This window comes from Palaemon carinicauda, chromosome 20 (genome assembly GCF_036898095.1).
Source record: "Palaemon carinicauda isolate YSFRI2023 chromosome 20, ASM3689809v2, whole genome shotgun sequence".
Classification (NCBI taxonomy): Eukaryota; Metazoa; Arthropoda; class Malacostraca; order Decapoda; family Palaemonidae; genus Palaemon; species Palaemon carinicauda.
Genome location: NC_090744.1, coordinates 94907223 through 94918813, shown reverse-complemented (window position 1 = coordinate 94918813; position 11591 = coordinate 94907223). Strand labels below are relative to the sequence as shown.

The 11591-nt window shown below is 42.0% G+C and overlaps 1 protein-coding gene across 1 annotated transcript in view; it reads left to right on the top strand.

Moving 5' to 3' along the window:
* The first annotated feature begins 2341 nt into the window (after positions 1-2341).
* LOC137614320 (WD repeat-containing protein 70) overlaps positions 2342-11591 on the top strand; it is a 78505-nt gene continuing 69255 nt past the window's right edge. Inside the window, exon 1 of the mRNA XM_068344078.1 lies at positions 2342-2497. The gene's annotated coding sequence lies outside the window, so the exon portion shown is untranslated. The remainder of the gene's footprint in view (positions 2498-11591) is intronic.

Here is an 11591-nt window from a genome sequence, read left to right as displayed (position 1 = left end):
TTTAGGGGAATTTAAAATATATATTTTTTTCAATATATATATATATATATATATATATATATATATATATATATATATATATATATATATATATATATATATAAATATATATATATATATATATATATATATATATATATATATATATATATATATATATATAGAGAGAGAGAGAGAGAGAGAGAGAGAGAGAGAGAGAGAGAGAGAGAGAGAGAGAGAGAGAGAGAGAGAGCATTATAACATTATAGGATGTTTGAATAACATATGCTATTAGAGATAAATTCTGATTACTAAATATATTCAGAAAATATGTCTTAGTGACGTTATCAAGAGTAAGATGAATTTTACAGCTTGCCTTTGCTTTTGTTTGCTGGTTTGAGAGCTATTATAATATCGAGCTTGAATAATGTAATAACTACGTAACTTTAATTCGCATTTTGTGACGTTGATTATGCGCTTATTGAGGAAATATGTTCTGATAAGGGATAGGGATAAAAAAAATACCAGTATCCATACATATTTCTGCTCCCAAGAGATTGTGCTTGGTTCGAGCAGCACATGTGGTGAACTCAGACCAGGACAAGTATATTGTTTTTTTTTCTTTTTTTCAATATTAAAAATACGGGACAAAGGGCAGGACAGGACATATGTGATAAATATGTGATGATCCCGTCAACTACGGGACATCTGGTTACTTTGATGGAACTCTGTAGCAAATACATATATATATATATATATATATATATATATATATATATATATATATATATATATATATATATATATATATATATATATATATATATATATATATATATATATATATATATATATATATATATATATAAAATCCCCATTGTTAGACTCAACTTGATTGGTTAAGAAACACAAGGGAAAGTAGATTATAATGTATGCGAATAATAAAAAGCTCTGGGATTGATGGCAATATTTCATAGTAGGATGCAATCTAAGTTGATTGATTAATAAAAGGGAAATTAACACGATAATGCAATAGTAAATTCGGATGCTAAAAATGAGATATATATATATATATATATATATATATATATATATATATATATATATATATATATATATATATATATATATATATATATATATATATGCATTGGATATTTTTTCTTATAAATTTTGTAAGTTATGGATAAACTGATTAACAAGATATTTCTAAATCTTTGATCATTACAGGAAACGAAATCTGTCGGATTATCAGACCTACCTTCCTCATCGCAAATAATTGCAACAATTATTGTGCATCAATTTGTAGCTGAATATATATTTTGACGAATATTAGGATATGGAAGATTAAACAATAAGTGCTAAAATGATATGACATTACCACCCAAAAAATAAGTTCCTTAAAGAAATATCTAAGTGTGAACTAACAAAGGCGTTTATATTGGTTTTCTAAATACTGATGTTTATTACTAAACGGACAAAAATAACAAATACACTGTAGGACAAAAGCCTCAGAGATTCCTTATTTTGGCCCTTTCATCATCACACGGTCCTCTGTGGATTGGTGATAGTGGGAAACTTTAGTCTGATCGCTCACAGCAAACCAACCTAAAATGGATGACCCTGTCTATTACAGCTTTTCTGATCATGGTGATACATAAATCCTTTCACCAAATTAAGGCATCCCTACTGATGATGGTAAATCTGACAAGACAGAGCCTGCATATCAAATGAAAAATAAAATGTGTCTTTGTACCTTCATCACCTTAAAGAGTATTATACGAAAATATCTAAGATAGTTCCAAAAGTCCTGCAACAAATTAACCATAACTGTACAAGTAAAGTTGGTATAACAAAATAATTTGGAATGTTCAAACAATTTTCAGTTGGAAGCATGTTTCTTTTGAATAGGCCTACCCATCCAGGCTGGCACAAATATCTTTATAGCTTATATATGAAAGATATGTTTTCCCTGTTGGAGCCCTTGGTGTTATATCATCCTGCTTTTCCAACTAGGGTTGTAGCTTAGCTAATAATAATAATACTAATAATTTCTATGATAATAATAATAATAATAATAATAATAATAATAATAATAATAATAATAATAATAATAATAATAATAATAATAATAATAATAATAATAATAATAGCATGATATAAGTAGGGCAAAACAGAAAAAATAAGAATAAAGACGTGTCTGAAACAAAGGCAGCACAAAAAAGTAATTAAAAAGAATACATATATAAAAACCTCACCATTAAAAATAGAGAGCAAACTGTGTCATAGATACGAGAGCCGTCACATGTCTACCTCCCTCACCATTGCAATACAACCTCCATCATGCGAGTCTGAATCGTGTCAACGTGACCTTATACACAAGTCAACATGCCATCCTGTGCTGTATTCTGTATGAAGAATAGAAACTGTGACATCGTGTAATAATAAACATCATTTATGTTGACAATTATCTTAAAGCGGCATACGAATTCCTTGCGTTAAAAACTGGATAAGTTACGTAAGTATATGCAACTTTATTTAATGAAAAGTGTAAATTTATTGAGAGACAGCAGAACAAGACCAGAAGCCTTTCTCGAATTAAACCAACCTGGTCTTAAAGAACTAGGTTAAGAAATCCTATTTCGAGTTCCGCAATGTACCCAATCAAGCCAAACCTTCCGGTAGTCCCCAGAGGTTACGTTAGGTTAACTAAGCCACTATAATGCCATCAGAATAACTTTGGGGTGTATGTATGATAGCGGCTACTTGTATGTATTATTGTACTGTATTACAGGGCAATGTAACCTAGGAAAAAAACTACTTTTTCTTATAGAAAAAATTACGCTCTTCAAAAATGACACCCGTTTCCGCCGCTAATGAATAGTTTCAGAAATATATATACATCTATATCCTACGATAATGGGGGAACCCCAGTGGGAACTCGGGGTTTTGGGTGGGGAAACGATATATAATTGTTTTCCTATAGTAAATAACGTGAATTAACCGAATTTGATGTTCATTTCAATTGGAAACAAACAGATCAACCAATTCGGATAACTTTGAGTTGCAATGTTCTCTTACGAACGAACGATAACATTAGCAACGTTACCAATAATACACAGTGTTACCAACGTTGACGTATGGTACACAGAGTTACCAACGGCACGCTGAAATTACTAAAGATAGTAATGATAGATATTTTCATGTGTATTTTAAATAATTTCTCCATATAAGTTTTACTCAATATATAAAAAGTACAAAAAGGGCACAGAACCTAACAAACCCACCTAACCTAGCCTAGTAGTATGACAGGTCACAAAATAACATTTTATATACATCGGACGTTGGCAGCACTGGTTACTGTATTTTTTCATGACACAATCTTTGTAACGGCGCCTCCAAAGTTTATCCAGATATACTGTTTTGTATTTTCCTCCGGTTATTATAATTTCAAGAAGGTAATGTATAGAGAAGAAAAGGCTTGTTTTACGGTTATATATCGATTCCCCAGTATGTTTTCCCCACCCAAAACCCCGAGTTCCCACTGGGGGTCCCCCATTATTGGAGGATATAGATGTATATATATTTCTGAAACTATTAATTTGCGACAGGAACGAGTGTCATTTTCGAAGAGAGCGTAATTTTTTCTATAAGAAAAAGTAGTTGTTTTCCTAGGTTACATTGCCCTGTAATACACTACAGTGAAACCAGTTTCAGAAATATATATATATATCATTATGTCTAACTTAGAATACAGCAGTGTAAAGGGGGTCACAGGGGGGTGTTAGCCCCCTCGTTAGTTAAGTAGGTAATGACACGCCTTGTAGGTTAAGGGGGAAAGTTTAGGTTAGTTGATGTCCATTTTAAATGAACACATGAGGAACTGGCCGCTGATATACAAAGGCTCCATAACTTTAATCATAAATTGTTCTAAGATACTTGGATATTCGATTTGTACAGACACGTTATCTTGAGTTATCCTAGGTGGGGTTAGGTGGGAACAAAAAGTTTCTATATTTACAGTTGACAGCACTCAGGTAAATATTTTGGTAAAATCAGATTTTCTTTACTGTAGTAAAATATTTGAAAATTAATATGCTTAAATTATAGTTATGGATGGAACAACATTTTGAACAGAAAATGTAGTTTGTCTTGTAGTAAATACTGTGCTTTCATTGAATTTGACCTTCAAACCAAAAGCCCGTTAGACTGACTAAGAACGGGGATATTTTTTTTTAGAAATCAAATGGTTTTTGCTCCACCATGCGCTCACTTCGCTCACGGAAAAAGAAAAACATCAAGTGCCTATTTACTGGCAAGCAGTACATGGTGATGTGTGCATGCTAATCCCATTGATGTCTATTTTTTAGATAATTAAGTTTTTCTTTGCAGTGAAAATAAGTATCATTATCGAAGAAAACGGAAATTTTTCTAAAGGAAACACTGTTTTTTTAGTGAACCGCTCTTCCGACCATAACTATAATAAAACTATTGATTTCACCCAGTGTAATTGAATAGATCTCTACTAATTCACTAGTTTGAACCCCATAACCTACACTTGGTGGGTAATGTTAACCTAGATATCTGTTTTTGTAAAAAAAAAATTTGCTGTTTTATATTTGATGTATTGTATTTACCCACTCCCATGATGCAAGAATATCCTGGAAACTTAATAATTTTCAAAATTAATCTTACCCGATGATCATGTAGCTGTCAACTCCGTTGCCCGACAGAAATCTACGGTCGGGATACGCCAGCGATCGCTTATACAGGTGGGGGTGTACTCACCAGCGCCATCTGTGGTCAGGTACTCCAGTACTTCTTGTCAACAAGACCTCAATTTTTCCTCTGTCGTGCCACCGGCAAGACCTACATGGATACGCTGTTGATTTTGGAGTCTTTTGTTCACGATTTGGTGAAGTATTTGCTCTGAAATTTAGCCTTCGCTGTACAGGAAGCTTTAGCCTTAGCTTAGCAAGCTTTTGGTATTAATTTGATTCATTGGTTAACGATCTTTGCTTTACTTTGGAATTCCCCCTTTGACTACTTCTAGAATTCAAGATGTCTGACACTTCCCAAGTTCCTAAATATAGGCGATGTAGTGTTAGTGCTTGTAATAGGCGTCTTCCGAAGGCCTCTGTTGATCCTCACACCGTATGTTCCAATTGTAGGGGAAAATCCTGTCAATTGGAAGATCGATGTGGGGAATGTGCTGGGCTTTCGGAATTCGATTTTAATGAATTCCTCAGATATACTCGTAGGTTAGAGAAGGAGAGAGATAGGAGGAGTTCTTCTCGCTCTTTGGTTATTTCCTCTCCCCATGCCCCTCAACCTTTTCCTTCCCCTGTGGTGGTGACCCCCGAACCTGCTACGAGTGCTCAGCCTTCAATGGCTGATATGTTGCGTGCCATTCAGGCTCTCGGTGATAAGGTGGAGTCGTTGGTTAGTGACCGCAATCAGCTCTTGGCGGATGTCAGAGAGCTGAAAGCGAAGAGTGCAGTGGGAAGTGTTAGTGCTAGTGCTGTGCATAGTGTCAGTGTCAGTGTTGCGCATGAGGATACATCTGTGCGTGCCAGTCGTCCTCCCAGTCCGGGACCTCTTGCAAGCTCCCAAGCCCAGGGGAGAAGCAATGTCGAAGGACCAAAGGGTTCGGCGGGCCTTGATCGGCGCACAGATGTATCCTCTGTGGTTGCGGACGTATCTGCTAAGGATCGTCCCTTCCACTCCCAGACGAATGAGCCCTTACATTCCTCGTCTGTGGAAGAGGTTTCCAGGAGGAAACGGTGGACTAAGGTCTCACGACCGCTTAAGCGTAAAGTCCCTTCAGAGCTAGTCCAACGGCCCAGGTGTAGCCACTGGGTCAGTTCGGACTCGCCGCAGTCATCGGATGACTGCACACCTCCCAAGAGAGGTAGAGTGGTCCCTCAACAGGCCTCTGCTCCAACCACAGTAGACCCTAAGTGGTCCATGCTGCAGACTATGCAGTCTCAGCTTGCGGCTTTTATGCAGGATTATCAGGCAGAGAAGGTTAACATCCCTCCTCCTGTGAGAGCTCCTCCACAGTTGCGCAGTCCTCAGCCCATGCAGCATGCTCTGCAGACCTTACAGCATGAGCCGCATTCCATGCAGCATGAGCCTCATACCATGCAGCATGAGCCTCATCCCATGCAGCATGAGCCTCATACCATGCAGCATGAGCCTCATCCCATGCAGCATGAGCCGCATGCCATGCAGCATAAGCCGCATACCATGCAGCATGAGCCGCATCCCATGCAGCATGAGCCGCATGCCATGCAGCATGAGCCGCATGCCTCACAGCATGCTCTGCATACCACCGCAGACCCTCCCTCACACCGGCCCTCTGCTTTTGTTGTTGCCAGCTCACAGTCTGTCCAGCAGAGGCATGATGATGGATCCGCAGGTACGCATGCACCCGTTCTGCAGGATTCACCTGTTCAGCTTGCTGCTCTGCCTTTGCCTCTTACAACTCAACTGTCGGGTGAGGAGGCTTCTGAGGATGAAGCTGCTCATCTTGATGATCCTCATTCTGATGTTGAAGGACACAAGTCTTCGCCACCCTCCTTAGACTTCCGCAAAGTCCTTGCTTTGTTCAGAGAGTTGTACCCTGAACACTTTGTGTCTGCAACCCCTCGTTCTCCTCCCTCCGAGTTTGCTCGGGGCATGCAGCCTACTGCGCCTGCCTTCACCAAGCTTGTTCTTGCCAGATCTTCAAGGAGAGCTTTGAGGGTTATGGGGGATTGGTTGCAGTCCAAGAAGCAACTGGGAAGGACCTCTTTTGTGTTTCCTCCTCCCAAGCTGGCTTCTAAGTCGGGCGTCTGGTATGCCACGGGAGAGGAACCTGGCTTGGGGGTTCCTGCCTCTGCCCAGGCCGACTTCTCAAGTCTGGTTGACTCTCCCCGCAGGTTGGCTATGAGACGTTCGAAGATCTGCTGGTCCCCTACAGATCTTGATCACTTGTTAAGGGGAGTCTTTCGTGCCTTCGAGATATTCAACTTCCTCGATTGGTGCCTGGGAGCCTTAAGCAGGAAGACTGCCCCTTCTGACAAGGACTCAGCCATGCTGATCATGTCCAGCATGGACAAGGCAATACGGGATGGGTCTGGCGAGCTTGCGGCTTCTTATGTATCAGGGGTCCTGAAGAAAAGGGAACATCTGTGCTCCTTCTTATCTGCTGGTATCACCCCTTGCCAGAGGTCAGAGTTACTTTTTGCTCCTCTGTCCAAGTGTCTGTTTCCGGAGGAATTAATTAAGGGGATGACTGCCTCTCTTCTCCAGAAGGATACGCATGACCTCATGGCTTCTTCTGCACGTAAGGCTAAGACCTTACCTTCCGTGTCTAAACCTTACCGCCCTCTAGCAGTTGATACTCCTGCTTCCAGGTTCATCCCACCCTTTCGTGGCAGAACCTCCAGCAGAGGAGGTACCCGTGCAGACAGTAACCGTGGCAAGCCCAAGAAGGGTTCCAAGTCCACAAGAGGCAAGTTTTGACTTTCCTCCTCTCCAGACAGCTGTAGGAGCCAGACTCAAGACCTTCTGGCAAGCTTGGGAGAGCAGAGGTGCAGACGCTCAGTCTGTGAAGTGGCTGAGGGAGGGATACAGAATTCCGTTCTGCCGCAATCCCCCTCTAGCTACATCTCCCATCAACCTCTCTCCCAACTACAAGGAGAAGGACAAGAGGCTAGCGTTGCAACAAGAGGTGTCGCTCTTGCTACACAAGGAGGCAGTGGTCATAGTCCGGGACCATCAATCCCCGGGCTTTTACAACCGTCTCTTCCTGGTAGCCAAGAAGACAGGAGGTTGGAGGCCGGTGCTGGACGTCAGTGCGCTCAATGCTTATGTCACCAAGCAGACGTTCACTATGGAGACGACGAAGTCGGTCCTAGCAGCGGTCAGGCAGGAGGACTGGATGGTCTCGTTAGACCTGAAAGACGCATACTTTCACGTCCCCATCCATCCAGACTCCCAACCTTTCCTGAGATTCGTCTATGGAAAGGTTGTGTACCAGTTCCAAGCCCTGTGTTTTGGCCTAAGCACGGCACCTCTTGTGTTTACGCGACTGATGAGGAATATTGCGAAATTCCTTCACTTGGCAGACATCAGAGCCTCCCTCTATTTAGACGACTGGCTTTTAAGAGCTCCCACAAGTCGTCGCTGTCTGGAGAATCTCAGATGGACTATGGATCTGACCAAGGAACTGGGCCTCCTGGTCAATTTAGAGAAGTCCCAGCTCGTCCCATCCCAGACCATTGTTTACCTGGGTATGGAGATTCAGAGTCGAGCTTTTCGGGCTTTTCCGTCGGCCCCAAGGATCAACCAAGACCTAGAGTGCATCCTGAGCATGCTGAGAAGGAGCCGATGCTCAGTAAGGCAGTGGATGAGTCTAACAGGGACACTTTCATCGCTGGCCCTGTTCATCGAGTTAGGGAGACTCCACCTCCGCCCCCTTCAGTATCATCTGGCTGCTCACTGGATCAAGGACATGACGCTAGAGACGGTCTCAATTCCTGTTTCCGAAGAGATGAGGTCTACTCTAACGTGGTGGAAGAACAGCATTCTTCTCAAGGAAGGTCTTTCGTTAGCTGTTCAGACCCCCGACCACCATCTCTTCTCGGACGCATCAGACTCGGGCTGGGGTGCGACATTGGACGGACAGGAATGCTCGGGAACATGGAATCAGGAACAAAGAACACTCCACATCAATTGCAAGGAGTTGTTGGCGGTTCATCTGGCCTTAATGAACTTCAAGTCCCTCCAGCTAAACAAGGTGGTGGAGGTGAACTCCGACAACACCACAGCCTTGGCTTACATCTCCAAGCAGGGGGGGACTCATTCGAGGAAGTTGTTCAAGATCGCAAGGGACCTCCTCATTTGGTCAAAAGATCGAAAGCTCACGCTGGTAACGAGGTTCATTCAGGGCGATATGAATGTCATGGCAGATCGCCTCAGCCGGAAGGGTCAGGTCATCCCCACAGAGTGGACCCTTCACAAGAATGTTTGCAGCAGACTTTGGTCCCTGTGGGGTCAGCCAACCATAGATCTGTTCGCTACCTCGATGACCAAGAGGCTCCCATTGTATTGTTCGCCGATTCCAGACCCAGCAGCAGTTCACGTGGATGCTTTTCTGCTGGATTGGTCCCATCTCGACCTGTATGCATTCCCGCCGTTCAAGATTGTCGACAGGGTACTTCAGAAATTCGCCTCTCACAAAGGGACACGGCTGACGTTGGTTGCTCCCCTCTGGCCCGCGAGAGAATGGTTCACAGAGGTACTGCAATGGCTGGTCGACGTTCCCAGGACTCTTCCTCTAAGAGTGGACCTTCTACGTCAACCTCACGTAAAGAAGGTACACCCAAGCCTCCACGCTCTTCGTCTGACTGCCTTCAGACTATCGAAAGACTCTCAAGAGCTAGAGGCTTTTCGAAGGAGGCAGCCAGAGCGATTGCTAGAGCTAGGAGGACATCCACTCTCAGAGTCTATCAATCTAAATGGGAAGTCTTCAGAAACTGGTGCAAGGCCAATGCAGTTTCCTCAACCAATACCACTGTAACCCAGATTGCTGACTCCCTGTTACATCTAAGGAACGTTAGATCCCTATCAGCTCCTACGATCAAGGGTTATAGAAGTATGTTGGCAGCGGTTTTCCGCCACAGAGGCTTGGATCTTTCCTCCAACAAAGATCTGCAGGACATCCTTAGGCCTTTTGAGACCTCTAAGGAACGTCGGTTGTCCACTCCAGGCTGGAATCTAGACGTGGTCCTAAGGTTCCTGATGTCATCTAGATTTGAACCGCTCCAATTAGCCTCTTTCAAGGACCTCACATTAAAAACTTTTCCTAGTATGCCTAGCAACAGCTAAGAGAGTAAGTGAGATCCACGCCTTCAGCAGGAACATAGGTTTCACATCGGAAACGGCTACATGTTCCTTGCAGCTCGGTTTTTTGGCTAAAAACGAGCTTCCTTCACGTCCTTGGCCTAAATCGTTCGAGATCCCTAGCCTATCTAACTTGGTGGGTAACGAGCTGGAGAGAGTACTTTGCCCAGTCAGAGCTCTTAGGCACTATCTGAAAAGGTCAAAACCTTTACGAGGACAATCAGAAGCCTTATGGTGTGCTGTTAAGAAGCCTTCGCTACCAATGTCTAAGAACGCAGTTTCTAACTACATCAGGCTTCTGATTAGAGAAGCTCATTCTCATATGAAGGAAGAAGACCTTGCTTTACTGAAGGTAAGGACACATGAAGTGAGAGCTGTGGCTACTTCAGTGGCCTTCAAACAGAACCGTTCTCTGCAGAGTGTTATGGATGCAACCTATTGGAGAAGCAAGTCAGTGTTCGCATCATTCTATCTCAAAGATGTCCAGTCTCTTTACGAGAACTGCTACACCCTGGGACCATTCGTAGCAGCGAGTGCAGTAGTAGGTGAGGGCTCAGCCACTACATTCCCATAATCCCATAACCTTTTTTAACCTTTCTCTTGATTGCTTTTATTGTTGTTTTTGGGTTGTACGGTCGGCTAAGAAGCCTTCCGCATCCTGGTTGATTTGGCGGGTGGTCAATTCTTTCTTGAGAAGCGCCTAGGTTAGAGGTTATGATGAGGTCCTTTAGTATGGGTTGCAGCCCTTTATACTTTAGCCACCTAAGAGTCGTTCAGCATCCTAAGAGGACCGCTACGCTCAGTAAGGAAGACGTACTTATTAAAGGCAGAGTAATGGTTCAAGTCGACTTCCTTACCAGGTACTTATTTATTTTTTATTGTTATTTTGAATAACTAATAAAAATGAAATACGGGATACTTAGCTTCTTTGTTAACATGTATACTGATAATACTGGTCTCCACCCACCACCCTGGGTGTGAATCAGCTACATGATCATCGGGTAAGATTAATATTGAAAAATGTTATTTTTATTACTAAAATAAATTTTTGAATATACTTACCCGATGATCATGATTTAAATGACCCGCCCTTCCTCCCCATAGAGAACCAGTGGACCGAGGAGAAAATTGAGGTCTTGTTGACAAGAAGTACTGGAGTACCTGACCACAGATGGCGCTGGTGAGTACACCCCCACCTGTATAAGCGATCGCTGGCGTATCCCGAGCGTAGATTTCTGTCGGGCAACGGAGTTGACAGCTACATGATCATCGGGTAAGTATATTCAAAAATTTATTTTAGTAATAAAAATAACATAATTCCCAACCGGTGATTAGCCTGTCCAAACTTTGATTCCCCATTTCCTGTATTATAAATACTGGTACAGTGTATTCATATTCAATCTCAAATGACAGGTGTATCATTAGGAATATTATACTACAGTAAAAATTTAAATAAAGGTTTACCTAGGTATAGTAGACAAGATAGTTTTAAAGTATAAATTAAAAAATCAATCTATGGATAAGAAATATAGGTTCTAGAAAATGTTTACCTAGATCATGGGCAGCTCCTCTACAATCTTTCTAGCCTCATAACCATCAAGATATGTGTAGGGAAATGGAGGAAAACCCCCTCTGGCTAGGAAGGATATGGTGCCTTAAGTAGGTTGGTGTCAAATATGTCACAGATGCATCTATGATGTATTTTTGAACTGTGACTTTTG